The sequence below is a fragment of the Palaemon carinicauda genome, chromosome 28, assembly GCF_036898095.1.
Source record: "Palaemon carinicauda isolate YSFRI2023 chromosome 28, ASM3689809v2, whole genome shotgun sequence".
Taxonomy (NCBI): Eukaryota; Metazoa; Arthropoda; class Malacostraca; order Decapoda; family Palaemonidae; genus Palaemon; species Palaemon carinicauda.
The window spans coordinates 75,401,637-75,419,136 of NC_090752.1; the positions used below are offsets into that span (position 1 = coordinate 75,401,637).

A 17,500-nucleotide genomic window follows, 5' to 3' on the forward strand; every position below is an offset into this window, starting at 1 on the left:
GAGAGAGATTACGGAATCTACATAAACACTAAGTGTATTCCTATGAAAAATTTCCGTGGAAGATAAAGCAAGTGGTCCCGAATCTCTAAGTGTCCCCCTAAGGGAGCTATGGGACAAATACCCCACCCTCTTAAAACTTCAGATATATCCAATTATACTTAGAACTAAAAGTATATTACGTAAATTTTCCGAGGAAATCAATGGAGGTGGTCCCGAATCTCTCAAGTACCCCCTTAGAGGCGCTATTTGGGCAGAGCCTAACCCACTTTAAACCTCAAATATATACGATTCTATGTAAAATCTAAAAGCGTGTTCTTGTGTAAAAGTTCCAAGAAAGACAATGGAAGTGGTATGAAATCTCTGAGTGCCCCTTAAGAGAAATATGAGAGGCGGACAGAACCCTCACCCTCTTAAAAATTTTGATAGAAAGAACATTAGTGCCAGCAGAATGGCAGCTAAACGTGAAGAAGAACCCAAAGACAAAATACATTCTCGCCTTGAAAATAATCAACAAAGAATTGCAGCATTATGAAAAGAAATAAAAGAATAACTCGACTTCAGACTAACAAACAGAGGATGATTGCTCAGTAAAACCAACAAACACAAGAAGCGGAGGAGAATAATCGCCATATTGATAGAGTAAGGCGTGCATAAGTTGGAGCACGCCAGTTTAATGCAGAACAATGGCGCCTTGGTACCTTCTCCTATGACCCAAGACATCGGAATGAAACAGAAGAGATAGTACAAACTGGTTTGATGACCGAAAAATGTAATCACTGTGGTGCTCTGAAATGGAAGAATGAACCTCCTGGATTGTGTTGCAGTGGAGGGAAAGTTAGGCAGCTTTTGTTACAAATATCATCTCCACCTTAACATAGGAAAAGCTTCATCTTCACAGTTGCAGTTCAACGCAAATGAAATATTGGGCGATAAATGTATCTAGGAGTTAGAAAATCTGTGGTTCGGAATGAGTCATCACAAAGACCAGTTGCATATACTGACATTGCTTTTTAGAAAATCCTACACACGGGCATCGCCGGCTATCTCTGCTAGTGTATGATATATATATATATATATATATATATATATATATATATATCTGTTCAAAATCAGTTGTAACACCAAAGAATCAGATTTTAAGAAGGATTTTTTACTATATACTGCGCCCGATAAAAAAAAAAAGAAGAAAAAAAAACCATCATCCAAAATGAAAAGATGACAAAACGCAGTATAGGGGAAAATGACTGTCATGAGCCGCCATCTGATAACTTGGCCAAAATATCTTGAATCGGTTCTATGGAACCGCGGTTTATCAAATATGTTTATTTCAAGAAATTCCGCGCATATAATTAAGTGCAACACAATAAATAATTCTTCATCGTAATTTTTCTTTGTTTTAAAATGGTTTTATGTATGTATAATATATAAAATCACTCCCAGCCATTACAAATGTTACGACAATGTCATCAAATTTTTTTATGTAATACATCCACTATTTTTTTTTTATATTAGTGCAGACGTTTAGATATTAAGATAGATATGCACGCAGACGCAGACGCGCACTCACACACAGTTTCAACCCTTCGCCCCCCTCTCCCTTTCCTAAGTTCAAACTGCTGCTTCGGCAATTAGTGGGAGCATGTTGTTTCCGAGCGCACCTCTCGGGGTAACCCCCTCTCACCAGGGTATGACTACCCACTCGACCCCCATGAGCATGATAGGAAAGATTCTAAACAACACATATCTAATATCAGTTAAACCGTTTCATCATCATCATCATCATCTCTTAAATCACACTTCATAGTCCTTAGCCATATAGGCCTGGGTCTTCCCCTTTTTCTAGTGGCTTGTGGAGGCAAGTTAAAAGTTTGGTGAGCTAATCTCTCTTGGGTAGTGATAAGAGCATGCCCAAACCATCTCCATCTACCCCTCATCATGATCTCATCCACATATAGCACACAAATAATGTTTTTTATAGTTTCATTTCTAATCCTGTCCTGCCATTTAACCCCAAATACATAATAGAATGTTTTGAGAACATGTGCTTCCTTTTTAGGAGGACTGCGACGCAAAAGACTTCTAAGGGGAGGAATAATCCGAACACTCAGTTCTTTTGGGGTTTCATGATCCTCGTAGGACAAGGTAAATAGTATTTATCAAAGGTGGTCTTCAGAATTTTAATGAGTCATTTTTAAAGTATTTTTCAAAAAGTCGAAAAGTTACTTTCAAAACATTGTTTAAAAAGTACGAAAAGTTATTTTCAAAGTATTCTTTAAAAGTCCGAAAGATACTTTAAAAGTATTTTTTACTAAAGTCCGAAAAGTTGGTTTGAAAGTATTCTCAAAAGTCCAAAATGTTATTTTAAAAGTATTTTTCAAAGTTCGGGAAATTAATTCTCAAAGTTATTTTTACAACATTTCACAAGTTTTTAAAACACTCATCAAAAGTGCAGTAATTACATTCCAAAAGTAATTTTTCAACAGTTCGTAAAGTAATTTACGAAGTATTTCTCAAATCGTTCTTTAAGAATACTCCTGTATCATTCTCATATTTTACCAGAAACGCACATATGTTCTTTAGTTTTCCAAATGAATTAACTACATTTTCTAAAGTATTTCCCAAATGCCTTTTCCCAAATATTATTTAAATAATTTTCCCAAAGTATTTTCACAATTACTTTACAAGTTATCTCCAAAATGTTGTTAGAATTGAAGCTATTAAATGAGGAACTTAATATTCTCATGTTCATGAACACGGCTTCATTAAGGCGTTGTTTGAAAGTTCCCTATTGCCGTTAAACTCTGGTGGTAAATGTTATACAGTTGGCTCTATCCATTCCGATACACTTCACAGCAAGCTAAGGAGACACCTGACAGCTACACACTGCAGCAGGCAACTCCAAGAAGGTTAACTGGTTAAACCTCTTTGGACAAACGGAGCGTTTAGCAAAAGAGAAACCGCTGGCAACACTGCCTGTGAAACGGTCTCTGAACTTGCAAACATGTGATCAAAAGCATTTTTAATAATAGTACGAAGAACTGTTAAGCAACAAACATTATTTTTCTATACCGCTTCGTAAAATTAATAAAAATGCTTTTCATCACGCTTTTACAAGCTCAGCCACTTTATTTCGCAAGCAGCGTTGCCAACAGTTTTTCTTTTGCTAAACACAGCGTTACCTGCTACAACGCACAGCTGTCCGAAATCTCCTTTGCTTCCCGTGAAGTGTACCAGGATTAATGAAACCAACTGCACAAAGAAGACAAAAATGATTATCAGTCGATTTGTACTGCATCATTGCCCTTATCATGTGACAGGTATTCGGTCCTTAATTAGCACTTATAATGATACACTTCTGAGTTGATATAACTAGCGAGCCGTTGGCATATGTTTGGGACCGTTTCCTACGGCCTCAGCCATCCTAATTACGTTTCCTTCGACTTCTTCCTTCAAAAATAACGTAACATTTTGCGTCATCTCAGGTCTCACCATTAAGATGAATCGAAGCATCGCCCTGCGATCAATCATCGCTCTGTGGTTTATGACTTCATTCATAGTTGGCGTCGTCTACAAAGGAAATTTGAAGGCTATGCTCATTGTGCCTAAGGTAGGGCTTGATATTTCCTCTTCTCTTTTCACTGGTAAATTCAAACAATTAACTGACGGAAGTTACAGTTAACCAGCACTTTAAAGTTTGATTGCTTTATTTGAAAACAAATTATTTCATATCAAAAGAATGATATATACTAAAGGTCTGTTTTCAAGTACATGCACTACGATAAGTATGTGGAATTTGCGAAATTATTCCTTCTGCTTCAATGCCACCATTCTCATTGTCTGCAGGCAAAGGTACCCTTTGATTCCCTCGAGGAATTAGTCGCCCAGAAAGAGATTAAATGGACTATGGCCAAACATTCCCTCATCCACAGTTTTCTGGAGGTAATTCTGACAAAAATAAATAAATAAAATCGTGAACATGTAAATATCTAGAAATATATGAATAAATCTATATGAAAAAGTACTATGAGATTCATGGCCTCTGTAACACGGTTTTTTTGGACTTTGCTCCTTATCAATGCATCGGATGTAGCTGAAAGTTGACATATGTATATTTTACAACCACACACAAATTTTGTCAGCATTATCAATAACCTAAACCCGATAGTTTTAATTTTTATAGAGGAAAAATTATCTAGCCGACGCCATGGCCAGTGATAACGAGCCAAGAGTTGAAAACATTCATTACGTAAGCAATGTAAACACCTTTTGACAAAATTTTGCCCCGCCCATCCACCAGACACCCATTCACCTTGTTCCATCGGCTCTGAAACCATAACAGTCAAGATTGGCTAACAGGATTTGGAATTGCCCCCGTGGTTGCAAAACTGCATTTGTCTTACGACTTGCAACTTTATACAGTCAAGAGAAAGCCCGTGGCCATATTTACTATACCCTGAATAGGTAATTATTCAGTTTCTAGTTTAAATTCAATGTTTATGGTCTGATTTGTATTTAGCGTAACATGATTATAATACTTGTAATGTCATTCAGGCTTTTGAACATTTCCATTAACTATTCACTATGCCACCAAGAGAGAGAGAGAGAAAGAGAGATTGTATGTAAACAGTCTTTATATAACTATTTTTGTTAAAATAAGAATTTTGTGCTAAACTCTCCATCAGACCAACGGATCATCCGATATAATTTTTTTTCTTCTTCTTAGGCCGTACGACCGTGTTGGCTATGTTTTGGGCATGACTGCATTTTGTAAATAAATCATGAATAGTTTTAGGAGTTTTATTTGTACATCTAATGAGAATTTATAGAAGTAAAGTGAACTTAATTCATTTATCCTTTGAAATAATTACTACATGTAGCAAAACAAATAGTAGTAAAGATGATAATGCAATGAAGGAATAATACCATACTTTATCTTTAGCTTCAACATCGGCAATAACCTACCCAGTTACCATAATTTGTCAGCTTAATGTAATAACCTATCATCTAATGTTAAACTTAATTTCTGAGGAGGCCATGGCTTATTGTACAGTGAAAAAACATGACAAAGACTTTATGAATGGCGGAATGATACATAAATGTGGGTGGGGTATCTGTGCTAGCGTAGTAATACTACTGTAGCAGTAGTGCCGCAACAGTAGTATACATGAATTAAACGTTTAGGCCAACTGCTGCAATCCTTCAGGATCATTTAGCACTTCTTACAACTACTCGAGAAATGAGTTTTTATAGCCAGAATTTAAATTTTCTGATCCAACAATGCCCATGATAGCCTTCAGTGTTATCCTAAATTATATCGAGGCCAAAGTGGGTGGAGCCTCATGAAGTCATCATTCTGACGATAATTATTGGTGAAGGTTTAGAGCCAAAATACGGTACCGCCCATTTTTTTTGTTTTTTTTTGTTTTTTTTTTGTTTACAGTAAACAGGTAGGTAGATAGACAATAAATAAGAATTGCTTGACATTGGATATAGCAGTTATCAAATCAAGCTTGTCTACTACGTTTTTGAAAATTACCAACTATTCCCTACACCTTGTCAATCTGATTGTGACCTATAAAGTAGACTGTAATTTCTTAGGAAACTTATTTTGGGAGTTAGACTAATAATCGAAGGGTTTTTGTATTTATTAACATATTTTGTTGGTTTGTTCATTATGACAATTATCAGTGGTGAGGTTTCAGAGTTCACAAAGGTGTACTGCTTTGCTTTTATTTAAACTTTTGTGTCATTGTTGCCAGAGGTATAGCCTTTGTTACGTATAGCCAATCATCGATCGAGAAAGAGGGAAGAAATGCCGTTATAAGTTACGTAACGAGTGCGTTCGAAACCTTTTCTCTGAATAAGTTGGCCCGTCTTCAAAAAACGTAACTTTTATATTATAAGTACCAAATTTATTCAACCTATAGTCAAAATTTATGTGTAGATATAATGTGCATTCTGAAGAAGCGTTATATTTATGAAATTCATAGATAAAAAATTATTGCAAAAAAACCGTGTTACAGAGGCCCTGAATCTCATAGTAGTGTATTTATGCATTTTTTGTGTAGCAAATATAGTGTACAGACCATGAACTCCACATTGCTACTGTTAATAGCTGAGCCAGTCTTCCCAGTATCCAGAATCTATTATAGAACCTTGATCCGTCTCTCAAGAAAGATCTAGGCACGGGACTTGCCATCTCAGATCGCACATATTACGGCCAGTTTGTGAGCATAGATACATTGGCAATTAAAGGAATCAATAGTGGAGAAAGGGAAATGATATATATCAAATTATCTGTTGCAGGCATCGTACAATGAAAATCCGACGTCAGCTAGAGGCAAGGCATGGCAGTACAAATCTTACATGTTGTCACATCCCAACGATGTGGATGAGAGCTTAAGGCAAGGAGTTGCAGGTTCGTACTCTTTTTTACTTAACTTTCGGCATCTATGACCTTTAACGTGGTAACGGTGGTTGGACAAGTAAAAATCATTACTTACTTGAACTGCTTATTTCCAAATAAAGAAGCATGTAGAAAAAATTTCCTGCGGTAGATATGGGTATGAGATCGGTGAATACTAGTCTAACTTATTTCTGTAGGTTACACAGGTATGAATGCCATTTACAGTGTCGAGATATAAGACAAGAAAGCCTTAATTAGTAGCGTAGGACGTTGAAACAGAGCCTCAAGGCCAAAATACTGTCAGTGAATAAAACCAGTAAAGACTGGTAAATAGTAAGAGGCCGTGTTACCAAAATCCAACAATTTTAAAAGAACGGAAGCGAAATCAGCCTGACAGTATTGTAGGGTGCTGTTACACAGTCTACAAGAGCCATACATTATTAACATACTGAGCCTAACGAAAGTTTAGCAATTATAATGTGCTGTTGATATGTGGTTGACAAAAGGCATAACTATAGCATGTAGCAACAAGACATGAGATGCAAAAAACATGATTTGTAGTGTTGAGATATAGTCTATAGAAGGTTGAACTGCAGGTAGTGTTTGGTGTTGAGAGAAGGTTTTAAACACCTCAGGAGTATCATGGGCCCTTGAGACATAGACTATGAAGAGATACTTGGTAACTTATGCAGGTTAGACCAAACTTACAGATAAATTTCCAGTAGATTATGATGCTGAGGTAATGCCAACATTTCAACGACAATAACAACAACAATGGGTCCAAATCACCAGCTCAGCTGATCTGGACACAGAAGGGCTTCCTTTTTTTGGCAGCTAGATTAAGCCAGGCAAACAGACAGACAGAAATATAAACTACAAAAGCTAACAAGGTTTTCACCATGGCTTCAACTATTTTAGAACTATATAAATGTAATTATGTCAAACTTTCATATTTTATCAAGTTTCCATTTGGATTTTTTTTTAGGTATCTTCACTCGGCAGTCATCACTGACTCTCATCGGGAGATCTTTTTCTAAGGTAAAAGAACATAATTTCACCGCACTTTATCAGTATTCTTCATGAACAATTTCGATCAACACTTTAACGGTAACAATCGTCCATAAACTAAATGAAGAAAAGTCCAATATGAATAAACTTTATCATCAAATGGTACTTTATAAACTTTATTAATGACGAACATGTCATTATATTAACGACCATCTGTGCAAGATTGTGAAGCAAATGATGCGGAACTTTACTTTAGAACTAAAATCTAAACGAATTGTATGCTTTGAACTATTTCCTCAGTATATTGCACACACATACATACATACATACATACAAACATACGCATATATATATATACATATATATATATATATATATATATATATATATATATATATATATATAGACAACACAGACACCGTATATATCACTAATACTCGTGATTTTAATTTATGTAAAAATCAGCAACAATGGCATTTAATATCGAATTCTAGCTTTGGGAATGTATATCCACTGGAAATTCATTTATGATAACAGCTTCTGGTTGGGAAAAGATTCGAAGATTTCAACCTACAACCTACAACTCTTAACAGAAGCCATGCCTGCAGGAACCATAACCAACCATGCTATCCTAAAGATTCGAACCTATGCCTCTAAGACGAAACCATTCCTGCAGGGACTCTAACCAACCATGCCTATCAAGATAGCATGGTTGTTTAGAGTCCCTGCAGGAATGGTATCGGCTTAGAGGCATAGGTTCGAATCTTTGCCCTGCCACAAGCTGTTATCATAAATGAATTTCCAGTGGATATACATTCCCAAAGGTAGAATTCGATATAAAATGCCATTGTGGTTAATATTTACATGCGCGCGTGCACACGCACACACACACACACACACACACACACACATATATATATATATATATATATATATATATATATATATATATATATATATATATATACTTTATATGAAACTGGGTGTGCATTCCTAAGTTTCGTTCATAACCCTGCCCATATATCTGTGAATGGGGGTGTGGAGGCAGGCAACAGCATTACCTGTGCTAAAAAAAGGGGGTAATTGTCATGCAACCTCACTTCTAGAGACAAACACTTTTACAAACACTCCCCAAGGAAATGCTTTATTAACAAACATTCATGCAATCGCTTTAAATCCCCCCCCCCCCCCCTCCACCACCACATCCCTTTACATAAAGGCAATCAAAACTTAATTTCAATTACATTTCCTTAACGTAATTTGTTTTTATACCCTCATGAATTTCTGGAAATGACAATAAGATTCACCTTTACAATAAAAGTTTTATTTCTTTCAGACTGGGCGATGTGAATTTACAGTTACCAGGAAAGGTTTCCTGTCAGTAATTTACAGCATGGGATTCAGCAAAGGATCTCCGTTGCTGCCTCGGTTTAACAAACTGTAAGATCTTTCAGTTTATATATGGTTAGTTTTGTCTATATTTCCTGCAATGAAATACCTTATAAACTCTGGTTCCCCACTTCAAATGGGAAGGAGAGCTTTATAGCAGAGAGTTTGACTTGCAACAAAAGCTATAAATTGTATAGGATATATAGTGTACGCAACCTGTCATAAATGACGGCTGAACATTTAGCTAGATAAGCACAAACATCCTCACCAAGGTGTAACTAATCCCTCTGCCCCTTCTGAGGGATGAGGAGAGATGAGTGTGACCATGTATGTATGTATACATATATATATATATATATATATATATATATATATATATATATATATATATATTTATATATATACATATATATATATATATATATATATATATATATTTATATATATACATATATATATATATATATATATATATATATATATATATATATATATATATATATTACAGCTGGAGAATTACACAAACTCTCGAGCTCCAAACTCACCTGTTTATTTCTACATAAGTCTGTTATACTTGAAAATTAATACCCGAGCTCTGAGAAATTTATGAAATCCCCAGACGGCAATGTATAAAAACACTGAATATCCAAAGGTCTCTTACTTAACACACAAAACAAAACTGGGTAATTATATAATACGAATTATTAAAAAAAACTCTGACTTCATTTCTTAAACAGGGATTACGAGCAAGCACTGTTAAGAAATATGTTTCACTGGAAATTAATTTATAACAATTAATTTTGATAATTGATGAATATAGTTACCACTTTAACACTAATGATTAAACCCTTAATGAAATTTACATAATAGTAACTGATACACTTATGTCTTTTGGAGCACACAAGGTAACCAAACAGTTAGGCCAAAATAAATACACTTCACTGTTTTAACGTAACTCTCACAGGGCCAGTTACAAAAATTTATATTATACCAGTATATACTTACAATAACACAATACACTTGAAATATTATTCCATGGATTCATTAACGTCTGGACACCATACACAATATATGTTGGATAGAAATCGTTAATCATGTTTGAGAGGGCACGCAATTGACATACTTGAGAGGAGAGGCGGACGAACTTTGGCTTTTTCAAAAGGACTGGCTGGATCTCTTCTGCTGCTTATGCATTCCTAGCGGCATATATACTGTATATTGACTTAAAACTTTTAGATAATTCTAGATAGATAATTCTCGTGGCTTGGGGGCCAAGGCTCTAGCGCCAAGGTTGCCAACGTAGTATTTTGAAGAGAGGAACAAACCTTGCCGGTGAGGCAACCCTCTCTCTACTAACTCCACCCACCTACCCCTCGAAACATTAAAAGAAAAAAAAGTGTAAATCTATTTTGAGGAAGTTCATGTACTTTCAAACCACATGGAAATGTAAAAATGATGTAATACCTCGTAAACAAGAGGTAAGCCCTCGTGTTCATACCTCATATGTGTCGTACAGTATACCTAATCGAGATTACATAAGACTTCCTAACAAAATATGTGAAATAAAAAAGTGAATTCTTAAAAATAACGTAAATCTACATATACTGACATAAATGAAAAATACATTTAAATGAATGACGAATGTCTTATGCAATTTACATACAATTACTTAAACCTACATGAGAGGAACTTACCTTACAAGCTGGCTATACATCTCTTAAATACACAAATACATGAAATACATGAATAATATATTTACTCTATATTAGACCAGCTTCGTAAGAAAAAAATATACATATATACAGTATATATATATATATACATATATATACATACATATACTTATATATATATACATATATACACATATTTATATGTATATGTATATATAAATATATATATATATATATATTTATATGTATATAAATGTATATATATATATATATATAAGTAGATATATATATATATATATATATATATATATATATATATATATATATATGTATATCTATATAAATATGAATATATATATATATATATATATATATATATATATATATATATATATGTATATATACATAAGTATATATACACACACATATATATATATATATATATATATATATATATGTATATATATATATATATATATATATATATATATATATATATATATACTTGCTGGGAGAGTATTATACAATGATATAGCTTTGTTTTCTTTCGTCTTTCAGTTTTGGAAAGATTTCCAATTGTATAGTCATCTATAGTGAATCACACATAACTCTGAAGGGTCATAATATCCAAAATGAATCTTTCCTGGGGTTATTGTTGAACAACATCTTCCCTTTTCATTGTCTCTCGCAGAGTAGGCTTTCTTAAACACCATGGAGGGTTCCCCGCGTCCTCTCCTTTGTCCTGGAGAACCAGAAATGGCATACAATGTCTACTCGTGGGGGGGCTATGACTACTTGCTCTACCCGTTTTTTGTAATGGTAAGAGGAAAAGGGAATTGTTAAGTTTGGAATCAGTCAAGCAGTCAAACATGCCGTAGATTGGGGGGTAATGCCATTTTGTCTAAAAGTCCACGTCCGGAGGAAAGCTCCGGCCAATTAACAAAAGAATGCCGTAGATGAAACGAATGTATCAAAAAGATGGTGAACTGATCTACTGATCAAGTCAGATAATTGTCTGGTAAATAAACCATTGGCTGCCAAAATCAAACAGCCCATTCCAGGAAAAATCTGATATAAAAATACTCTATTATCAATTAGAATTGCAAGTTAATTTTTTTCTATAACATAGTTTTTCCCCATTAGTTGTATCTACGGGATTTCGACTTTGTCACATGGTCAAAAAAAAAAAAAAAAAAAAAAAAAAAGGAAATAATTTAAGGGGAAAGTACCAGATTCATATCTAGGTTAATGACATTAGCAGACCCTTTTTTTGGCTACCCTATAGATTAAAGAGATCGAACTACATGGGCTTTAAAATTATCAGAAAGAACTAGTAATGCCACAAACGGGCTCCTCGCTCACTCCAACCGGTCAGTGGTTTTACTATAATTGAAAAATCTTTATTATCTTTGCTCACTTTCACTGCTTCTTTTGCATTTTAAGAATTAGGGCAACAAGCCCCTCCAGTCCGAAGCGTGAAGTGTTCATCAAATCGAAAGTACGGAGACTCAAAACAGTTATCTCACCTATATGATAAAAAAAGTGTCTGGATATATATATGTATACCGATATATATATATATATATATATATATATATATATATATATATATATATATATATATATATATCCATTTACGCTCAGCTCTCTCATTCCCTATGATAGTGGGGATGGGGGTAGTCCTACTCTAGCAAGAAGTGGTGCGTGTGTGTGCATATCTATCTAAATACTTAACCTTCATTTTTGACGGATCACGTACACTGTTGTTCAATGAATGATACTAGAGACTGTGTCAAAGTCCTACCCCAAGAACTACACACCATCAAACACACGATGTAGAAGGTCAGAATTCCTCCTCATCTGTATCAAATAGTATTCTCTCATAGCTTTCATCTTTAGGATTTCCAACATCAAGGAGCTGGGCGTGATGGAGAAGATCCTGGCTCCGGTGAACGTCAACGTTTCGCATTGTTTGCAACCGCAGGATGAGCTGATCACGTCGTTGAGGCCTCTGGCTATAGGGGATTTCCTTGGAATCTTCTCTCTCTACGGCATAGGTAAATTGATTAAAGGTCAAGATAAAAAACGAGCTTTTATTATAAGGGGATTTCAAAACCCATTCCCTTCTTTTGTCGCGAAATATCTTGCCCATTTTTAATGCAAACCCCTTCACTTTATACTTCTTTCCCACTGTTATCTCTAAATTAATGGGTCGGTTTCCTACAGGCTGTATATTCCAAAATTATGACTTGTTAACGTTGATAACTATAGGTTTCACACTAATAACCACGAATTCTGGGGTGTTGAGAAGGAAATGAAAAAATATTTCTGCTCAGGAACGGGATTGATAATATGGGTGAATGACGGGAACTTGCTACATGACCACGGTTTTGCTCAACCCATCAGTGAAGAAGGTTATGTTTATTTCGTTCTCAAATAAGGATTCAAGGCTTCTTGTGAAAAATAAATCCAATGTTAAGGACCCGAAAACCAGAGTTTATTATGCTGATGTACTTTATTACACACATATACATACACACACACACATACACACACAAACACACACACACACATGAAGCCTGAGACCAAAACTTGTTCAAGATGCTTTTTTGGAGGAAAACCAATATAATTTTTTTTTTTTATTACAGGAATCGTCATAAGTCTCATCTTCTTCCTTCTGGAAATCATTGTTAATTTCCGGCATCGAAAATTACACCTGTGAACTTTCTATCAGAGAGTTTTTTTAGTAAGAAATGTTGCCATTATGACGACTACATTCGGTACCGACACGACAATGGACTGTATCTGGACCGCGAACTGACTCTACTACCCGCGGTGTGGTATCCGCGGTATGCTATCCGCGGTATGCTATCCGCGAGGTTCTCTTTCACGATTAGGCCTAATCTAAATTAAAATCAGTGAGGATCCTGTATCCAATCAAAAATGTTATCTGTATCAAATAACAAGTATCAATGATAATCATGGAAACTATTAATCTTGAGATGTATAATTATATAAAAGAAAATTAATACTAAATAAAAGCATCCTATTGTTTCATTCCCTCTTTCAGTTTGAATTTATATGAACTAAACAGAACAATAAAATTATAGAAAAAATAAAAACTTGGCCATATGTAATCAAATGTTTATAGTTCATTTTCATTTCTATTATCTTGCTTGAGGGTACACTAGAGCACACTATTCTGTTTCCTTATTTCCTTTCCTCACAGGGCTATTTTCCTTGTTGGAGCCCTTGGGCTTATAGCATCCTGCTTTCCTGATTAGGGTTGTACATTAGAAATTAATCTCCCTATACAATATATTCCCTGTAACGTTCAGGGGAGAGAGATAAAGTAGTCATACTCTGGTGAGAGATGGTACCCGATAGGTACACTCTGAAACCACACTCCCACAAATTGCCTACTCAGCGGGTTGTAGTTAGGAAAGGAGGAGGGGGAGGGGGTGGGAAGGGTTGAATCTCTGTGTAGTGTGCATATCTTATTATTTTGCAGTCATTTTTGACAGATCGCGTACAGTAGTAATAATAACAATAATTCGGTTTCTCTCGCTTTTGTGAATAATGACTGCACACTATCACAGCTAAAGTTATACAAAACGTTTGCATCCGAATATTAAGTCAAACAAATAGCCCGCACTTAACGTTTTTCTTGTCTTTGCGCATTACCTTTGATTTCATAATGCCTGGAGGTGTAAATCCTCAAATTTTTATTTCTGTTTCAATTGAAGGGGTAAACAAGCCTTTTTTTTAGTATTTCTTAGACTTTTATGTATGACTACATGTATTGTAAATAGCGGGTATGAAAACGTTATTAAAGGGTTACCTCTGCTTCAATTAATATTGTGTGTGTATATATATATATATATATATATATATATATATATATATATATATGAAATGTCCCGCTTTTACAGAAAAAAATCTGGTCACATTAATCATGATTACAATGACATGTCTCTTAATCCTGTAGTTTCCCTGCCAATGATGAATTGAATGTATCGTCAGTTAGGTGGTAACTGACAGACAGCGTAAATGCAACTATCTTTATTTCAACAGACAGCGAGCTTTCATAACAACAGTTTCAGTGAAAAAAAAAAAATCTTAACAGATCGTTACAAGCAGATACAAGCATAAACAGGTCATCAGTGTAAGGGGAGTGCGATAACAACAAAACATGAAAAAAAGACATAACGTTGCTGTGTATGAGCACGTAAGGTGCACGTGCAGTACATGGCCACTCACCCTAAAAAAGACATATATGTGAAATAGGGTGCCCTGCTAATGAGAGGCATACTGTAGGCAGGCCATCTGGCAAGAGATATGCAGGTTTTAGATGATCAATGAAAACCCAGTCTTCTTTGGCACACATGTTGAGGAAGAATGCTTTCGGCGTACGATGGATCACGAGGATAGGGCCCGTGTAAAGGGGCGTTAGCAGTGGCTTGCTAGTGCCTTTGTGTAGGAAAATGTACATCGCCGAGTGCAGATCTGTGGGCTTGTAAGTCTGACAATATGGAGTAAATTTTCCCGCAATGTGACGTAGGCGCCGGAGATTATCGGAGGAGGTTGCCGAGATATCCGGGGCATCTTTAGGAGTGGTCCTCAGTCCCAGGAGAACTCAGGGAAGCTGGGTAAACCAGTTGAAGTCCTTGCAGCGAGACATCAAAGCTGCTTTGAGGGTACAGTGAAAACATTCAACCACACCGTTCTCAGCAGAGTCATATACAGTTGTCCGATGAAGAGTGATACCATGGAGATTTGCTAATGATGTCCACAATTGAGAAAGTGGTACCTGTTACGATCTTAAAATCGTTACAGGTTCTTTTAATATTCAAACTAAAGGCTTCTCAAAACAACCAAATAAAATATGAGAACTGAATTTAAAAACAAACTCACATAAAAACACAACACGTTTATTCACAAACTTATAAAGAAAATCAATGTTACTTCTTCGGTTACTTTAACTGACAGATAAAATCAACCAAAATATTAGTAGAAAAAGGGAACAGTTAGTAAGGTAGAAATACTCAAGGAATGTTGAATAGTTTTCTGCAGCTGCTGAGATGATACAGGTACGAAGGCTTCAGGATTGAGAACGTAGCAGAAGGGTGGCTGAAGTTCAGGTGAAACTGACTCAAGGACTTTGGATCCAAAGACATCACAGAAAGGGTGGCATCAATATGAGACATCACAAGTCTTCTCCAAAAATTCGATGATTGTGTAGAACTAAGATCAGGCTGCAGACAGTGTTGGCTACTTCTTGTCACAAGCAGGGAAGGTTGGCTTCTTCAATTCGTATCTTCTTTTCAGCTATAACAGGATTTTGGAGATGGGCGTTTGTTGTCTAAAGGGGAGGTTGGAAACTAACTCTATCAGACTTCAGGTCTTCTCTGTTTCTTATCTCGTCAGGACTTGGTTCACATCTGCTTCGGACATAGTTCCTCTCCTGTCTTATGTCCTTTCCTACCTCTTCTGGACAATCTCTTCTTAAAGTTTATATACCCATGTACGAGCGGAGCTAATTACAATGGTCAGTTGACATTTCCATATGAGGATTTTTTGACAATTCTATGTCATGATTGATTTCATCAAAATGCCCACTTCGATCATGCTATGGAAACTTCTAGAACAAATTTCTGATACAATTTAGACCTTGCATAACTAAAGCGCAACAAGTGTCCAACTGTGATGACATATTTCATAAACAAGGATATTCCTCGAGGCTCAGCTTCTCAAAATATGCTTACTCCACTGATTAAGGCGATGACATCTTGGTCAAAACAAGACACTTCCCTTATCACTGCAGTTGCTCTTCCTCAAGGCTCAGTTTGTTTCCAAAATGCTGATGACAGTGAAGTGATGACAGCTTTAACCAAACGCTACGGTAGTCGAATCTCGTCTCGCTGCTCACAGTTGGAGAATAGATACAAGTTTCTGTATTAATAACATATTCCTTCAAAAGCACTGCATCTACCCATGACAGTACCCCTGTCGGAAGTAATATGTTCAGGGATACCAAATCTCGCTACTCATCCTGAGAGCAAAGCAGATGTACACGAGGCAGTCTTTACAGTTTCCTTGGGAATGGGTTCAGACTAACAAGTGGAGCGGTCACTGATGGTAAACAGGTAACGATGTCTTTGTGATGTGGGTAAGGGGACCTACAACATTTACGTGAATGTGGGCAAAGCGCTGCTGAGGTTGAGGAAATGTGCCCACCCCTGAATTCGTGTGTTGATGTACTTTTGAGGTTTGGCATGAAGTACAGGTATGGACCCAATCCTTAGGATCCTTAGTATTGCCATGCCAAATGAACTTTGTCTTCAGTAGCTGTGCAGAAGAATGGTGTGAGGGATGTGAAAGGCCATGAATGAAATCAAATACCTGACGGAGCATGGGAGAGGTTTCCATGGTCTAGGTCTACCAGTACTGACATCACAGAGGAAGGTGGTGTTGGAGTCATCGAGAGGGACGTCCTCCCAACAGAGGGATGTGTAGGATGTCCTACATACTTGGTACTCTGGATCTTTTCGTTGGGCTTCTGCCAAGGCGTTATAATCCAATCCCAGGTAAATGGCCACTAATGTGTTTCTTAACAGAGCAACATCGGCAACAGGATTCATTTTCCCAGGGATGTGCTGAAGGGTACAATTGTATTCAGTCACGGCAGAGAGATGTCAACTTTGATGGGCAGAACAGGCGTCGGACTGTCGAGTGAAGGAGTGCACCAGAGGCATGTGGTATGTGCGAATGACTAAGGGCGTACCTTCCAAGAAGTGGCGAAAGTGACGGACAGCCAAGTGCACCGCCAGGAATACGCGGTCGAAGGTAGAGCAGCCAGATTCCTACTAGGACAGTTTTTTTACTGAAGAAGGCCAATGGGCGGGGCAAGCCGTTGACAATTTGCCCAAGGACTGCCCAAAGTGATATTGCTGGCATCGTTGGAGAGGAGAGGTGCATGTGGTATTGAAAAAAACACAGCAGCAGCAGTTGATAGGGTATTCTT

At 36.3% G+C, this 17,500-nt stretch overlaps 1 long non-coding RNA gene across 1 annotated transcript in view; it reads right to left on the reverse strand.

Annotated features, from left to right (window-relative positions):
* The window catches only part of LOC137621667 (uncharacterized), a 213,440-nt gene that overhangs the window by 113,000 nt on the left and 82,940 nt on the right, over positions 1 to 17,500 (reverse strand). The gene's annotated exons all lie outside the window — the stretch shown is intronic.